At 50.1% G+C, this 17,247-nt stretch overlaps 1 protein-coding gene and 3 pseudogenes across 5 annotated transcripts in view; all 4 read left to right on the top strand.

Annotated features, from left to right (window-relative positions):
- LOC144148933 (iris pseudogene) overlaps window positions 1–17,247 on the top strand; it is a 70,199-nt pseudogene that overhangs the window by 5,709 nt on the left and 47,243 nt on the right. The window contains exon 2 of one of the 2 annotated variants that reach the window (XR_013318113.1): window positions 11,511–12,769. The exons of the other annotated variant lie outside the window; for it this stretch is intronic. The product of XR_013318113.1 is annotated as an iris pseudogene, transcript variant X2 (transcript). Of the gene's footprint in view, window positions 1–11,510; window positions 12,770–17,247 lie in introns of those variants that run through there. 2 annotated transcript variants of the gene reach the window in all.
- Window positions 1–17,247, top strand: part of LOC144148935 (iris pseudogene) — an 84,312-nt pseudogene that overhangs the window by 42,959 nt on the left and 24,106 nt on the right. The gene's annotated exons all lie outside the window — the stretch shown is intronic.
- Window positions 1–17,247, top strand: part of LOC144148937 (iris-like) — a 37,922-nt gene that overhangs the window by 9,772 nt on the left and 10,903 nt on the right. The gene's annotated exons all lie outside the window — the stretch shown is intronic.
- On the top strand, window positions 12,557–15,620 carry LOC144148934 (iris pseudogene; annotated as a pseudogene). Its single transcript, XR_013318114.1, has 2 exons — window positions 12,557–12,686; window positions 14,032–15,620. The product of XR_013318114.1 is annotated as an iris pseudogene (transcript).

Genomic DNA, 17,247 nt, shown 5'->3' with positions numbered 1-17,247 from the left:
AAATCCCGTTAGAGCTGGGTCGTCTCTCAAACCAAGACCCAAGTGACATTTTCGTACTCCTTTGCAATTAAACTCTGCTTCATATTAACGTCGCATATTTCGGTATAGCATATGTTGCGATCTGAAGGCAATGTGTATAGCCAAAATGCAATAAAGTTAGAACAAAATGCCAAAATCCGCCAATGGGGACGCTTATCAGCGGTTGAAAAGCATAGCAGACGCCCGACTTCCGGGACGAGCCGTTAAACTTCCGGTGGCCGTGCGCGCGCCCGGCCGCGACAGCGGCGAAGCGCCATCCAGCAACTAAGTGGAGATCAGTGGGTGGCCCGCATTGTGGCCCGCATAGTGGTCGGGTGATTGGTGATCAGGAAGGGCGGACGCCATTCGCACGTGTCAGGCGGACCTGTTTGCCTCGTTCATCGGAGGCGGTTTAATACGAAAAAAGATGCATCAGTTCGTTCACAGTAATTTGACAGTAGCACCGGGACGATTTCTGAAGCGTTACGGGAATAACGAAACCTTCATTTCTCAAACGCACGAACTCTCGCTGGTCGAGAGAATAAGCATGTCTAAATGCGAGCTCATTGGTGCATCATGGTGGGAGACTTTCCGCCAAAGGTGTCCACATGTAGAAAATGGCACCCCCGCGCGGCAATCACTTCCGTCACGTGCTTTGGGCTCATATAGCGGTGCTGTGCGACATAGCTGCATCATCATCATCATCATCACCACCATCATTGTGCCCTCTGCAGACGGAAGGCTTCTCCCGTAGGACTTTATGACTTCCAGTCGCTACTTTCTCCAGCTGCTAGAATCCGTTCATTTTTACTTACTTTTCTTCTTTTACCCTTCTTCAAATGAAGTATCGTCCCCGTGTTCTACACTGTGTATCGTTAGCCACTGCGTTGAGCCATTGGTCCAGCGGTAGTCAGTCCTCCGCCCTACATGCTCAGCCCAATTCCCCTTGTCTCTCTTAATGCGTGTTTTGCACCCGAGCTCGTTCCGTGAACGATGACGCCTGTTTCCTTTCCCTAAGGAGTGCTCCACCATCTGTGCGCATTCGGGTGACCAAAGTGTTCCTACAAGGTGCTAAATAAGGCGTCAGGGTAGCCATCACCGCGAGAGGGCGCATTGCTCGTGCATCCATTTTGCAATGCCGTTCATTACTCGATAATGACGAATCTCTGGCTCGTGACGACACTATGGTGGTTCTGTTGTAGGCTTTATTGTCAAGCTTGAAATTATTTGATACGTTGTACGCGGAATGGTAGCGGAGACGTCGCCCTGTATACCGTCTGTTCGTTGTTGCTTGAAATTCCAAGCCTGATCCGAACAGCAGCTAAACCGGCGCAACCAACCGACGTGTTTAAAAGCCGTTGACACAAAAAGCTACTTGATGGAACATTAACTGTGTAGTGTGAAATGTAACTCGCCGCCACTTACCAAACTGTCCCTTATTGGCTTCTAGAAGTTCAGCGGCCATTATTGGTAGTGGTGACACTCGAGTTGCTGCGTTCAGTGATGAATTAAAAAGCATCAGTGTGGGCGGGCATGTGTGACACCGAATGACGGTTACATAATATTCTGTACGCTGCAATATTTTGCAGAGATTCCTGAGCTAAGCGTTAGTATTTTTGAATTAAAACCGTTGTAAGTACGCGGAAGGGACGGGAAATTTGGCTTTGACTAAAAGGGTTAGTAATGCGATAGCACACAACCAATCTCGTTTTATGCACCTTGCAGATAAAGTAAAAAAAATAACATGCGTTGCCTGGGTGATAGGCTGTAAATAGAAAAGAAAGGGTATGGTCGGAATAAAAAAAAACCATGAGCTATTCCAATCTCTGAAGGCGGATGACCAGCGAGGATATTTTGCTCATGACACAGAGAGGATGCAGAACGTTGAACACATATACAAACTCGTTTATTGTGGACTAATTATGAAAAATGAATACAACTTGTCGTAACAATGCTAACGTCTTAGCAGTCGATTGCCATATACGTTTTTTCAACGTTTTAATAGAACGAGAGTTACAGCTATATTATGCTGCGCATTCGCGATAAAGTTGTGTTGGCTTTGCCGCAAGGGGTCTTTGCTTGCACACGTGACAGGTTCAGGAAATCTTAGCCATATTGCCGCGAACCATACATTGAGTTTGTTTATTTGTGTTTTGCTTTTACCGCCCGGCTGCGCCGGTCTGTGTTATCTCCGTGCCAAGGGAAGGGCGTGTTCCATTCCTTCTTTCTGTGCCGCATGTGTTATCTGTTGTGATAGGGAGAGCATTCCGATTTACGTGAACAGCCCGGAATAATCTTCTTGCATCTACAATGTTCTCGATGCGAATCGACGGTTCCAGAACCACGCGCGCCGAAAGATAAAAAGCCTGCAGAGCAGACGCCGGGGCATTCGATTCTGCGACGCTCGCCGACGCACGTACGTCACTTTGTTGACCGCTGCCTCGCCGCCTCTGTATTCTTTTCAGTTGTTAGGGGAGCACAAGTTCGCTCCAATAAACTTGTTTCTTTTCCAAACAACTGCGTCGTCCTTGGCTTCGTGACATCTGGTGGAGGTGCGGGGTACGCACCCTTCATGCCCACTACAACCTCTGGAAGCCGCCAAGCCAGTCCAACAAGAGCCAGCCTCCGCGTGCAAGATTTACCACCCGAGTTCGGTCTACTACCGGAGAAGACGAAGAAGAAAGACGTCGCAACCAGCACCATGCTCAACCAAGCCAATCCTCCTGTCGTTTTGCAGCAGCCACGGGAACCGCCATCATTCCGAGGAGCCCCCGCAGAAGACCCAGAAGAATGGTTGGAGAAACTGGAGCGCGCCCGGAAATTCAACAGGTGGGACGACGCAGAAACGTTCCGGCATGTTTTCTTTTACTTGGAAGATTCGGCTCGCACTTGGTTCGAGAACCACGAGAGCTCCTTGACAAACTGGGCTCAGTTCAAAAGCGAGTTCACTAAGACCTTCACTACCGTCGTGCGGAAAGAAAGAGCCGCCCTTTTGTTGGAAACGCGCACGCAACACCCCAATGAAGGCGTCTTGATCTTCGTTGAGGAGATGAAGCAGCTATTTCGCCGCGCAAATCCCGAAATGACGGAAGAAAAGAAGTTGCGGTTCTTAATGCGCGGAGTGAAGGAGGAACTGTTTGCCGGACTTGTCCGAAATCCGCCCAAAACCGTCGCCGAATTCGTTACCGAAGCCAGCACCATTGAGAAAGCCCTCGAGATGCGTGCTAAGCAGTATGACCGCAACTTTGTTGGCGCGGCCAATGCGAACGACTTTGGCAGCACGCGGATCCCGGCCGACAGCCTACGCGAGACTATCCGCGAAATAGTCAGGGAGGAGCTGCGGAAACTGCTCCCAACGCCGCCGCAACCACAAGTCACTTCTCTTACCGACGTCATTAGAGAAGAAGTGCAGCAAGCGCTGGGAACTTCAACGACGCCAGTAGCACCTCGCGAGCCGCAAGCCATGACCTACGCAGCTGCTGTACATCGCCCTCGCCCACCTGCACCCTATCGTCACGAGGCTCCGTACCGTCGTCCCCTCTCGCCGGCCCGACCACCTGCGGCGCAACCCCCTGCCCCAAGGAAGACCGACGTGTGGCGAACGTCCGACAATCGTCCGCTGTGCTACCACTGCGGAGAGGCCGACCACGTCTACCGTCGCTGCCCCTACAGGAGGCTCGGTTTGCGAGGGTTCTCCGTCGATGCACCCCGACCCCGAACTGGCCAGCGCCCATCGGAGATCGAAGAGTACCTGTCCAACACCAGCCGTCGACCAGCCCGTTTCAACCGTTCGCCGTCGCCCTACCCATACCAATCGCCGAACCGCCGTAGCAACGCTGACTTCGCCCGTGGAAGGTCCCCCAGCCCACGCGGGGGAAACTAAGAGCAGCAACTTCTGGAGGTGAAGTTGCTCTACGGCGAAAAACTGGAAACCCTCCAACGACGCAAGGACGCGGTGAAGACAATGATTCACGACATGCCCTCATCAAGACGACCCGACCTAACCCTGACGAGACTCCCGAACACGCCGACAGCTATACGCCGCGACGCGTACCCGACCTGACCGAGACGTCCGCTGAGAAGACGACGACAACGACGACGCACAGTGCCCGACCGCCAACACGCACAAGCCGAGATACGACGCCCCGACGAACCCGGAACTCGAGGAAGACTGCGTCTGACGTCAAGGTGTCCATCGACGGCTTTGACGTAGTCGCCCTCGTAGATACGGGAGCTGACTATTCGGTAATGAGCGGACCATTTGCGTCTAAACTGAAGAAAGTTATGACCAGATGGGATGGTCCGCACATACGCACAGCAGGAGGCCACCTCGTGACGCCAAGTGGAACGTGCACATCGCGCGTCACCATAGACGGCACGACGTACCCTGCGGTGTTCGTCGTTTTGCCCAACTGCTCCCGCGACGTAATTCTCGGAATGGACTTTTTGACGGACAACGGCGCAATAATCGATCTGCAGACGAAGTCGATAACTTTTTCCTGCGACCACTCCATGACGCCGGAATCGAACCCCGAACACCGTGCAGCTGTAAGGATCGCCGATGATCACGTCACCCTGCCACCCCGCGCAAGCTTGATGATCACCGTCCACTGTGAAGGTGCTGCTCCCGACATCGACGCTATCGTGGAGAGTGACCAAAGGTTGCTTCTTGACCGCGGTGTATCTGTCGCAAGAGGCATTGCATGGTTTAAGCAGCGCAAAGCCCACGTTTTGGTCACCAATTTCACCGAGGAGTACCAGCATTTAAACAAGGGCGCTGCAATTGCGTTCGTCGAAGAAATGCAACAAGCAAGTGACGTGTTAGCAGTCGCCGACTTTGAACGCGCACCCGACGATACTTTCAAGCTTCCGCACCCCTTCGACGTGAATCCGGCGCTACCGCAAGATGAAAGGAACAAGTTAGTGGCTTTGCTGCGTCGCTACAGCGAGTGTTTTTCGTCGAACTCAAAGTTACGTCAAACACCTCTGGCGAAGCACCGGATAATAACCGAGGATGGAGCCCGACCTACCCGACAGTCACCGTACCGCGTCTCTTCCCACGAGCGCGAAGCCATCCGGACTCAAGTCGACGACATGCTCAAAGACGACATTATACAGTCATCGAAAAGTCCGTGGGCTGCGCCGGTCGTACTCGTGAAGAAAAAAGACGGCACACTGAGGTTCTGCGTTGACTACCGGCGATTGAACAAAATCACCAGAAAGGACGTGTACCCCCTGCCACGAATCGACGACGCCCTCGACCACCTCTGCCATGCGAGGTACTTCTCATCGATGGATCTGAAGACAGGCTACTGGCAAATTGAAGTGGACGAGAGAGATCGAGAGAAGACTGCATTCATAACCCCGGATGGCCTATACGAGTTCAAGGTGATGCCGTTTGGGCTATGCACGGCACCAGCAACGTTCCAAAGAGTCATGGACACTGTGCTAGCTGGCCTGAAGTGGCACACCTGCCTTGTATACCTCGACGACGTTGTGGTATTCTCTAGGACTTTCGACGAACACCTCGCAAGGTTGCAGTCTGTACTCGAGGCCATCCGTACGTCGGGGTTAACGCTGAAGCCTGAAAAGTGCCGCTTCGCGTACGAGGAACTGAAGTTTTTGGGCCATGTCGTCAACGCCGCGGGAGTCCTGCCTGACCCGTTGAAAACTTCAGCCATAGTGAACTTCCCAAGGCCGAAAGATAAGAAGGGCGTGCGCAGGTTTCTTGGACTGTGCGCATACTACCGGCGCTTCGTCGCAAACTTCGCACGCATTGCAGAGCCACTCACGCGCTTGACGAAAGACAGCACCCCTTTCAGCTGGGAAGACGACCAAGAAAAGGCATTCTGCGAGCTGCAAAAACATCTGCAAAGCCCGCCCGTGCTCGCTCATTTCAACGAAAACGCCGACACGGAAATACACACGGACGCCAGTGATATAGGCTTGGGTGCCGTCCTTGTCCAAAAACAAAGCGGGTGCGAAAACGTAATCGCCTATGCCAGCCGTGGTCTGTCGAAGGAGGAGAAAAACCACTCTGCCTCCGAAAAAGAGTGCTTGGCTATTATATGGGCCATTTCAAAATTTCGCCCATACGTGTATGGCAGACCGTTCAAGGTTGTAACAGACCATCATGCGCTGTGTTGGCTCGCCAATTTGAAGGACCCCTCTGGCCGTCTTGGGCGGTGGAGTCTGCGCCTGCAAGAGTTCGACGTTACAATCGTCTACAAATCCGGGAGGAAACACTCCGACGCCGACTGCCTGTCCCGCGCCCCTGTCGACCCGCCACCACAAGACTCCGATGAAGACAGCGCGTTCTTCGGGGTTGTTACGGAGAGCGACCTAGCCGCCCAGCAGCGTGCCGACCCCGACTTGCGCGTAATGATCGACTACCTCGAAGGACGAAACGTCGCCGTGCCTAGAGCGTTCAAGCGTAACTTACCAGCATTCAGCCTTAAAAACTCCGTCCTCGTGAAGAAGAATTTCAGCCCCGGAACAAGAACGAATTATCTACTTGTCATCCCCGCAGACCTTCGTTACGAAATTTTGGAAGCGTCCCACGACGACCCGTCTTCCGGACATCTCGGCACAGCTCGCACTATTGCAAAAATTAAGGCGAAGTACTTCTGGCCCCGCCTTACATCCGACGTCACCCACTACGTTCGGAGTTGCCGGGACTGCCAGCGACGAAAAACGCCGCCGACAAGACCCGCCGGACTTCTGCAACCGATCACCGTCCCGTCGAGGCCCTTTCAACAGATTGGAATGGACCTCCTAGGCCCGTTCCCGACGTCACGATCGCAGAACAAGTGGATTGTCGTAGCGACAGACTACATGAAGCGCTACGCAGAGACTGCCGCTCTTCCGCGGGGGACTGCACAAGAAGTCGCCAAGTTCTTTATAAACCAAGTTGTGCTGCGACATGGAGCCCCTGAAGTCCTAATCACGGACCGCGGAACGGCCTTTACCGCGGAGCTGATGCAAGGAATCTTACGCTACAGCAACACGGATCACCGAAGAACGACGGCGTACCACCCCCAAACGAACGGACTAACGGAACGTCTGAACAAGACGATTGCGGATATGCTGTCCATGTACGTCGACGTTGAACATAAGACTTGGGACGAAGTCCTCCCGTATGTCACGTTTGCGTACAATACAGCGACGCAGGAAACTACGCAGATGACACCGTTCGAGCTTGTCTACGGAAGACGACCGACTACGATGCTCGACGCCATGCTTCCGCATGTAGAAGACGACGACCTCAACGCCGACGTCCAAGGATACCTTCAACGTGCGGAGGAGGCCCGCCAGCTCGCTCGAGTTCGTATAAGGGACCAGCAGCTGGTGGATGCCGGCCGCTACAACCTCCGACGCCGAGACGCCGAGTACCAACCGGGGGATCGTGTGTGGGTTTGGACTCCCATCCGACGACGCGGACTGAGTGAGAAACTTCTGCGACGGTATTTCGGACCCTACCAGATTCTGCGACGTGTTGGCCAACTTACCTACGAAGTGATCCCCGATGGTGACTCCGGCACATCACGACGACGTACGCGGCCCGAAGTCGTCCACGTGGTTCGCTTAAAACCTTTCTACGGACGATGACGAACTTTTATTTTTATTTTCGGACTGTCGCTTATGTTAGCATCGGGTCGATGCACTCTTAGAGGGGGGGTAATGCCGCGAACCATACATTGGGTTTGTTTATTTGTGTTTTGCTTTTACCGCCCGGCTGCGCTGGTCTGTGTTATCTCCGTGCCAAGGGAAGGGCGTGTTCCATTCCTTCTTTCTGTGCCGCATGTGTTATCTGTTGTGATAGGGAGAGCATTCCGATTTACGTGAACAGCCCGGAATAATCTTCTTGCATCTACAATGTTCTCGATGCGAATCGACGGTTCCAGAACCACGCGCGCCGAAAGATAAAAAGCCTGCAGAGCAGACGCCGGGGCATTCGATTCTGCGACGCTCGCCGACGCACGTACGTCACTTTGTTGACCGCTGCCTCGCCGCCTCTGTATTCTTTTCAGTTGTTAGGGGAGCACAAGTTCGCTCCAATAAACTTGTTTCTTTTCCAAACAACTGCGTAGTCCTTGGCTTCGTGACAATATATACTTTCGCTTTTAAATGTAAGTGCATCATTAGCTTTGCGAAGCTTTGCTTGGGTTTTTTAAAGAACTGAGTGGTAAGAGATTATAGTCGCTGATGGCAAACCTCAGTACTTTTGCTTTGTAGCCCCGTGCACGCCGTTTTAGACGTGAGCTCTAGCAGGCCTTTCACGCTTGCCCCATTGTATTTCTTCGTCAACCCTTCGCTATCGCAGAGGTGATTGACACAGAAACTACTTGAGTACGCGCAGTCTCTTTATTTACGCCGATTCAGGGTGATTTAATTTCGCTACTTATACTTTTTATGTCAGGTTTTTTTGTTGTCTATTTTTCAAATTTTCTGGAAGCGACGGAGGGGAGTTGATCTCTCTGACGATAACCTTTCTTTCATCAGTCAAAGGAAGGGGAGGGATCCAGTAAAGATTTGTGTTCTCACACCTGAACAGCTCTCCCGCTCCGTGGCTACGCCTTTTGCTTCTCATATGTGAATACTTTGCTCTAAAAACATTAATATTCCGTCGTAAGAAAAGAAAAATAACGAAACGCTGTTATCTTTTGTAACACTGGGGGACGATTCTTAGTCGCAATGCTCCTAAAGGTCGAAGAAACGTTTTCCCATTGTCAAAATAAGAGCTAATTAAATAAGAGCTAATAATAAGAGCTAATAAATAAGATCTAATTGCTGAACGTTTATAGACAAAGTAAGAGGTCATGCGAGCGAGCGAGCGAGCGAGAGAGAGAGAGAGAGAGAGAGAGAGAGAGAGAGAGAGAGAGAGAGAGAGAGAGAGAGAGAGAGAGAGAGAGAGAGAGAGAGAGAGAGAGAGAGAGAGAGAGGACTGGACGTCTTTAGTAATGTACTGTAGACATTACGCACAACAAGACCGGACTGCAACCACCACAAAGAAGGGTTTTTAGCAGGATGGGGCACTTAGGCTTTCGCCTTATAAGTGATACATCGCATAAGGCAAGGAGTAATGCTCACTGATTTTAGTGTGATTTGGCGTCAGAATTTACGGGCCATATAGTTAAGGCTTATTTCCTCCGTGTGTATAGAACCTGGAGGGGCAATCTCTTGATTTTGGAATTAACAACGGTTGCGCGAAAATGCTGTGAATGACAGAAGAGAACTCCACAGCTATTAGTCCTTGAAGAACTGCGGAGATCTGAAAAGCTGCACCTGGGACTCAGACTGTTCCAACTCCGAGTTTGAAAGGGCTTTCATTTGCTAAGTAGTGTGGCGGCGAATGATTAAAATTGGCACTACGTAGGGGTAATTCATGAAATAAATGATTTCTTTACTGCAACACTAAAGAACCTCGGCCGGTCTAGCCTCTGCCTCTTTCACGTTGTAAAGTGATTTGTGCCTGGCGGTGAATTTTGTAATCTGTAGTGTAGTTTGTCTGAACCGATGAGAATGCATGTGAAATATTCCCAGAATTTTTATCTAGTGGCTCTAGCGTGTACTCCGTGCAGTGAATATTTGCCGCAATTCATTAGATTTCACTCGCAGCTGCCGGAGCCGCAAAGAAAAATCGGTGCCCTTCAGCCTCCTACGTGCTTTGAAGGAGAACGACTGACGATACTTATTAGCAGCTACTTTACTGTGACACCGTATTTGCGCCTCTTTCTTCCCTTGTGTTTCTTTGTCTTTTGGCTGGAATTCCTCCGACCGGCTTCTTTCATGCTACGCGGAGTTTGTGTCTTTCTTCGCTTTCGTTTCTTAGTCTTACGGCGAAAATTACGTCATCAAGCAGACGCAGATTCAACGACTTCCTTAGAAACAGGATTCTTCGCGGCTGGTGTGCACCTGTTGTACTCGTGTGCCATCACGCTCAGGTGCCGCTAGGCACGCACTTGTGTACAAATTTTAGGATTCCAATTCACAAGTTTTTTTTATTTTCTAAACTGGCGCATTAGCTCCTCAAAGTCCCCAGAAAAAAGGCAGTCAACACCGACAACAGTTGTACCACCGATGGCTTCATGCGGAGATTGCGTACAGCTTAATAAAGAGAACACGTCAAAGCAGTGAATGAGATTATCGGCTGCTAACCGAATGCGCCTTCTAAGAGCAGAAAGTACGTATGATTACCACTTAATGAAGGGAAAAAAAAGTGCGGAGATAGCGCAGTTGGTAGCGCATCGGGTTGCTACTGTGGCGAGACCCGCGTTCAGATAGCATCGGATCACCACTGTGTTTGTAATTCGTTTGCTCTTTACAGCCGCTTTCATTTTCTTGACCGGACAACAACAGCAACAACGACGACGATTTTCCGCACGCATAAGGCACGCATAAGACTTTTGCTTAGTACGCCCCGCGCTGCTGTATTGCTGCCACCGATGAGCATATCGGGGGAACTCAAGTTCAACAGTGGCGAGTTTCGTTCGTCTTCTTCAAAATGTAATCTGAAAAGGTTGTTTATCGGAGCTGAAGCATAATTAAGACCAGATAAACGTCTTTAGCGCGCTGATATCCAAGCTAGGGGCACTCCTCTTTTGGCCTGCATCAAAGAGCGCCTGTCATGGCCGCGAATCGAACCCACCTCTTTGTTCCCGGTACAGCAACGCTTTAGCGACTGTCACTATGGCTGGTTTCTTGATCGGCGACCGCAAAAGCTGCGTCAAAGCCGTACCGCGCCAATGGACTCTGTCACGCGTCGCACTATCAAAATCTATGAGCTGGAGCCACACTCTGTTGAGAGGTCTAAGGCGGGAGTGTATAACAAATTATCGAATCGTCCTTTGCACCGCGCAATGGCTTATTTTATGCAAGTACAGGGCGGAAATTGTACGTTGCGTCTACGGCGCGAATAGCATATCGTGTGGCGAAGTCTATTCAAGACATGCGGGATGCTTTCAAACATTGCTGGTCAGGCTTTATGTCCCGTTCATCTAAGTTCATCGGAATGTCTGCTTATTATAGTCTGTTTGCTTTGGATTCCGGTTTATCGGCGGAACGAAGCCCTTGTGCTAACGTTATAAAGCTGTTTTAAGAATGGTACGTCAGGGTGGAGAGTTTAGGTGTATAATATATTTTGTAGCATCGCGTCTTATTTTTGTCTCTGACTGAAGTCTACAGAACGGCAGTTCAGCATGATGCATTTACTGGCTGAGCGTTCAGGGGAATTCGCTACTGGGATCAGACTGAAGCTTTGAATGCATACGTTCAGGCATCCGTACATGCACACACGCTTATGCACGTGCAGTAAGCCGTCCACAGATGTATACACGAAAACGTGATATATGTACTTTTGAATTTATATTTATTTGCGTGTCTTTTTTTTTCTTCAGGTCTCTTCATTTTGGAGCAGTCGGCGCATGAACTGGTTTTTCCGAACCATGCAGTCCTGGCACCTACGAAACTAAATATGCTTCGTTTCAATGCAGGTTTGCGACCATGGCTGGAAACACGATTGGGGACTCCGTTGTCGGCTTCTCGATCGACCTGTACAGGCAGATCCTGGCTAAAGACGGCCCTAGCGGCAACATATTCTACTCACCGTTCAGCATATCTGCCGCGCTGTCAATGGCCCTGGCAGGATCACGGAACAACACCGCCAAAGAGCTTGCGACGGCACTGAAAGTTGAGGGAGACGGCATCCACCAGAGCTTCTCCGATTTTCTCGTCAAGCTGCCTGGCTACGCGCCGGACGTGAAGTTGCATATCGCTAACAAATTATACTCCGAGGTTACATTTCCAGCGTTGGAGAGTTATCTGTCCGTCCTGAAGAGCTTGTACAGCACTACGATCGAATCTGTGGATTTCAAAAATGATGCTGAGAAAGTTCGAGCCGCGATAAACGTCTGGGTCGAGAGTGTCACGCAGAAAAAGATTAAAAACCTCCTCCCACCGGGAAGTCTGAACGCGGCGACGGCACTGGTTATCATCAATGCCATTTACTTCAAGGGGCTGTGGAGCGCACAGTTCGACCCGAAAAAGACGCTTCGCTACGACTTCAACGTCGACTCGAAGAACACGACAAAAGTGGACATGATGTTCCAGAAGAACAACTACAAGATGAGTCAGGACGCAGACATGGGCGTCACTGCCCTGGAGATTCCTTACCGTGGCGGCAAGACTTCGATGGTTATACTGCTGCCCGACGAAATTGAGGGCTTGGCGAAGCTCGAGGAATGCCTGACTGCTGCAACACTTACAGCCCTCTTGAAGGACCTGCGGAATCGCTCTGGCGTCATGCTCTATCTTCCCAAGTTCAAGCTTGAGCAGACGATAAACCTCAAAAAGATTTTGCAGTCGTTGGGAATTAAGGATATTTTCGGGCCTGAGGCCGACCTTTCCGGTATGAGCGAAGTAGGCGGTCTGGTGGTTTCCGAAGTGTACCACAAAGCGTTCGTAGAAGTCAACGAGGAAGGAACTGAAGCGGCGGCAGCTACCGCTATGGTGGTCATGAAGAGGTGTGCTGTGCGGACCGTGCCATGCGAATTCATAGTGGATCATCCCTTCATGTTTCTCATACGCAGCCACGATCCCGAGGTCATCCTCTTCATGGGCTCTGTTCGGGCTTTGTGAAAGAAGAAAGGCGACGCGAAAAGCTTGGAATAGTTACGTTGCGCTTATGCATAGTACCTGTAGCGTGTATTAACTCGCTGCTAGTTAAGAATAAATAAATAACTGATATAATCAATGACGCGAAATCAGTTTGTTTTATTTCACTCACATTGGTAATGATCCCCTGAATGCTCGAGAAAGGGGGAAGTAGTAGTCTTCGTTATCAAAATATGTGTGCTGTTGGCTCTTTCCCCTCCCAAATATCGGATTCTTCTATATAGAAAAAGGTATAAATATGAACTAAGAGAGACGCAGGATAATTTGTGACGTTATAGCCCTATTCGCGTGAACACTCGTCATGAATGCAGTTCAATGCAAATGGACGCCTAAAATCGAATTACGCACGTTTCTCTTATTTCAGCATCGGAATAATTTTGTGAATTTTATTGTCGCAAATATCTGTACTCATGCGCATTCACATATGTGTTTATGCCTCTTTGAAGAAATCTCAGCCCAGGTTCAAAACCACAAAAAAATCCCCCCACCTCCCCGAAGGGGATCGTGCGGAAATGCGAATGCATTGCGTGCACCGAATTCTTCTTTGCGGTATCGTTGCCGCGAGGGATTCGACTTCACCGACTTCCATCGCTATCAAGGCGCCAGTCGGCAAGCAGTCACGGAGAGAGACGCGCGCTCCCTGCATATTTATATGCGCAACGAGCGGAGAGGGGTACGCGGAGAGGGGAGAGAGACCCGCGCCAGCCCGCGCGCGAGCTCTCTCTCCGCCCCGAGCTCCGCGATGCGAGCGCCCTCACACGCCGAGCGCGCTCCTCCTCTCTACTGACTCTCCGCTACTTCGCCTGAGCTCCGCGATGCGAGCACCCTCACACGCCGAGCGCGCTCCTCCTCTCCCCTTGCCCTCCGCTACTCCGAACCTGCTCCGGTTGCTAGGCGCGCGCCACAGCTGTTGCTAGGCGCACGCCGCTCAACGACGCAAGACAACCTGCGGCTAAGAAATGCATTCGCATTTAAAAATTACAGTGTGACTCAAAGTCGCAGCTCCAGAAATCGAGGTGTAGTCGTTTACAAACATAGGCTACAGGATCAGTGTCCGCAGCATGGGTCCATTGTCGGGAGGTACGGCGCACCTTGAAAGTTGCATACGTGTTGCGAAAAATGGAACTGGCAGCCGGTTATATTAAGAGCCGGCTGTTATCGCATTTCCGATTCCAAGTTGAAGTGACGCAGTGTGCCCAAATGCGGTGAGGGCACAACTGTAAATGTGTGTTTAAGAACTATTTGCCAGTGTCGTTGGATGCAGGAATGCACTTTGACATCAGTCCCTCTACCTGAAGCAAATGCAGCGCCAATTTCTGAAAGCGTCCCGTCTCCTTACAGGGTCAGAAGCATGGCCGCCAACCCCCTTGGAGATTCCATCCTCGGCTTCTCAGTGGAACTTTACAATCAACTGCTCACCGAGAACGGCTATACCGGGAACACTTTCTACTCTCCGTTCAGCATATCGGCCGCCCTTTCAATGGCTCTTGCTGGAGCGAAGAACAACACCGCCAAAGAGATTGCCGCTGTCCTACGTGTCGACGGTCAGGAAATTCACCAGCACTTCTCTAACTTTCTCTGCAAGCTCGGGGGTTACGCACCCGACGTAAAGCTGCACGTTGCCAACCGAATGTATTCGGAACAAACGTTTCCGGTTCTTCAGAGCTACGTTTCTCTTTTGAAAAGTCACTACAATACTACTGTAGAGTCGGTTGATTTCAAAAACAGCTCGGAGGTTGCTCGAGCAGCGATAAACCGCTGGGTGGAAGAAGTAACGTCGTCCAAAATCAAAGATCTCCTTCCTGAAAACAGTGTGGATTCCTCAACTTTGCTCGTCCTCGTCAACGCTATCTACTTCAAAGGCCGATGGGCCACGCAATTCGACCCGAAAGCTACACGTCCCCTTGACTTCAACGTTGACTTAAAGACTAAGAAACAAGTTGACATGATGTTCCAGGAGGACGACTTCAAGATGGCTCGCAGTGATGACCTTGGAGTCACGGCTTTGGAAATACCTTACCGGGGTGCGAAGACTTCAATGGTCGTGCTTTTACCTGACGAAATTGAAGGGCTTGCCGAGCTTGAGAAGCGTTTGACTGCTTCCAAACTTGCACACATTTTCAAAGAGCTCCGCAATCGCTCCGATGTCAGGCTCTACCTACCCAAGTTTAAACTTGAGCAAACGATAAACCTCAAGCTGACGTTGGAGGCAATGGGAATCAAGGACTTTTTCGTTCCGGAAGCTGACCTTTCGGGCATTAGTGAAGCGGAGAATCTAGCAGCTTCTGAAGTGTTCCACAAGGCCTTTGTGGAGGTATCGGAAGAAGGTACCGAAGCAGCTGCTGCTACCGCTATGGTTATGATGGCCTGTTGTGCCATACAGCGCATTCCTTGCACATTCATGGTGAACCGCCCATTCATGTTCTTTATCCGAAGCCATGACCCAGATCTTGTGCTTTTTATGGGTTCTGTACGTGACCTGTAAACGGAAATAGCAAATTTTGGAAGAGCTGGCTGTTGGTGCTAAAAATCTTTGGGTAGAAAATGGCAGCTTTAGGTGTAATTATCATGAGCGTAGCATCTATCGCTTGCCAGCAGTTAAAATTACAGCCTGCTTAATACCGGGTGCTTATCTTGTTGCCGTCGCGGTGCCTTTTGTTGTATGCGAGTGTACTGTAGTCTTTGTAGAGTATAAATCTCTAGTATATGTAGTAAATGTAGAGTATAGAACTGTAGTAACGTAGGAAACCGAGCTAGTTGGTACAAGTTGGTATAGAGTGTAGATAAGAGTTAAGCTTTATGAGTAATTCCTTTTAGCTAACTTAAAATGTTGTTTGCTTTATGCATTGATGGACACGTTGTAATATGTTCTCGCGCAAGTACTGTGTGTGTAATATTTTAGCCCATTAAAGTACTATCACTCTGCTTTCCACACTGTCTGCAAGGGTACATTTGTGAACTGTATCTCTTTCCTAAAGTTGATTTTCTGTAAACCTTCCACATGCCACGCATGCGGCCGTGTTCACTCCCTTCTAGAACAAGCTGTGCTTCGTCTAAAAAAAACGAGGCAGCTCGAACCATCACACTTTCAAAAAGTATAGACCTTTGATCATTACTAGTAGGAATAAAACGCCTGGAGCGGTAGCCCACAAATCTTAGAATTTGTAGGCTTGCCTCCGTGCGCGGACGTTTTCAGTTCATATGCCGAAACTAAACTTTATTTGTGAGTGCTAAACCTTGAAGCCTTGCCTCAGGGTTCTCGAAGCGGGAACGTTATCATTGTGGCATAATTCCACCATCTACCGAACAGACGTGCATGCAATTATTGTAGTTCCTTTTCGCCTGCACGTACCATCAAGTGTTGATGTTCGCTCAAAATCGGCGCTTGCGTCCGCGTGTAGGAGCTCACTTGCTTTCCAGGGTAGTCGTTCCCTTTCGGGTGCAGATAAAACGACGGAAGAAAAAACTTCACTGAAGAATTCATCAAACGAGGGTGGAGGGCAGAGCCGGAGCTGTGGCCTGGGCTATGATAGTCTTCTCGGTCTCCGGGTCGGAGCAAGCTCAACGTGGCTCCCAGAGCTTCGAAGAAGTGGCTGGGAGGAGGGGATGATATGGACAGGCCAACATGTGACATGTGGCCTTGTCTCCGCACAGTTGGAAAAGCGAGAGAGAGATAGTAAGGGATGCATATGATAAAGGAGAGCCCTATCGGGGAAGCCTTCCGTGTGTGGGAGCCTCCACAGTCTCTCCTCATTGTGGCCAGTGAGGAAAATCTAGGAACAGCTGCGACTGCATGGTTCAAAAGCAAATAAGCATGCCTGCTGGTCCCATTTACATGAATACTTCAGCCCTGGGTAACTCAGTCCGTTTTTTAAACACCACAGCTGTGTAGGCCGAGATTTGACCGTCATTCCCAACAAAGAATCTCGAATCCTCAAGAAAAGGATGCGGCTAGGGAGGTTCCGCGAATTTAACCCGGGACCTTAGAGCCGTGAAATCGGCAACCTAACCACTTCGCCACCCTAATTGTTTTCCTTATTGCAGTTAAGATACGCCGAAAAACTTTCAAATCACACTTTAACTACTATGACTATGTTCACTGACACATATTTTAGTAGTCAGGCAGGCCCACGCACGCCTCAAGAAGATGAAACTAGTCTGGTGGCTGGGATTGTGCCGCAAAGACACTATACACAAGGCACACTGTTCGCGAAAAATTGACTTAGTTCCCCGAGGTTCCTCCGCATTGCGATCAATCATGCGACACTTCCTTGGCTAAGGAATCTGATGAGCACAGAAAGGTCGCAGGGCACGGAGCAGTTCTTAATCACTGGTAAGAATCTTATACTGTAGGGGATGATGTCTCTGTCCTTCACACTAAACTTTTTTACTCCCCTTTCGACCAAATTTAAAGTGTGTAACATAAGTGGAAAAGGGGTGTTGGGATGCCATTACACCCGTTTTCTTGAATCCCAACACCCTTTTCGTAGCTCTGCACACTTTTTGTATGGGAAAAACGTTGGCGACCAACTTCAAAACCCTTGGTTCTTCGTAGGG

This window comes from Haemaphysalis longicornis, unplaced genomic scaffold (assembly GCF_048455015.1).
Source record: "Haemaphysalis longicornis isolate Haplotype H1 unplaced genomic scaffold, Haemaphysalis longicornis Haplotype H1 scaffold_8, whole genome shotgun sequence".
Classification (NCBI taxonomy): domain Eukaryota; kingdom Metazoa; phylum Arthropoda; class Arachnida; order Ixodida; family Ixodidae; genus Haemaphysalis; species Haemaphysalis longicornis.
Note: the sequence above shows the minus strand (reverse complement) of the source record. Positions and strands in the feature narration are given on the sequence as shown.